The sequence below is a fragment of the Nannospalax galili genome, unplaced genomic scaffold, assembly GCF_000622305.1.
Source record: "Nannospalax galili isolate Female #2095 unplaced genomic scaffold, S.galili_v1.0 scaffold312, whole genome shotgun sequence".
NCBI lineage: Eukaryota > Metazoa > Chordata > Mammalia > Rodentia > Spalacidae > Nannospalax > Nannospalax galili.
In genome coordinates this window covers 1,500,312-1,500,825 of record NW_008335967.1, presented here as the reverse complement: position 1 = coordinate 1,500,825, position 514 = coordinate 1,500,312, and the positions used below count along the sequence as shown (strand labels likewise).

The 514-nt window shown below is 43.6% G+C and overlaps 1 protein-coding gene across 1 annotated transcript in view; it reads right to left on the bottom strand.

Annotated features, from left to right (window-relative positions):
- Lamb4 (laminin subunit beta 4) overlaps positions 1-514 on the bottom strand; it is a 100,461-nt gene that overhangs the window by 9,212 nt on the left and 90,735 nt on the right. The window lies entirely within an intron of this gene.

Sequence of the window (514 nt, the reverse complement as noted above, 5' to 3'; positions counted from 1 at the left end):
CCAAACCATCTTATTCAACTATACACCCACTTCCCAGATAGCACCCTCCCATAGCCTCCCTCCCCCAACTAGAGCCGTTATACTCTGATATCCCTGCTGCTGTCTGCTGTGTTGTCGGCACCCCCAGCGATTCCCCACTACTTGCCCTTCTGGTGAATCTAGTCAGCCTATCTAGAGGTCTTTGTTTTAGGAGGGTCAGCTGTTCTTCATCTAGTGGTAATCCCTTGTCTATATTGCTTTGGATAAGATTGGGGTCTGCTGTTCATTTTCCAAGTTCTATGCTGGGTTACTCTCTGAGAATCCCCTTGGCCACACTGGCCAACAACTCAAAAGAAGGTATCACTTGTCTGACATTGTTGCTTGTTATGTAGCCTTTAGCTATACATATGGACTCTTATGATATTATGTTGGCTCATTTAATCTTTGGTTATACTTTCCTTTTGGGTATTTAAGGCCATACAGTTGGTCCAGATAAACCGATTTATTTTTACTCTTAAGGTCATTTGAGGATCTG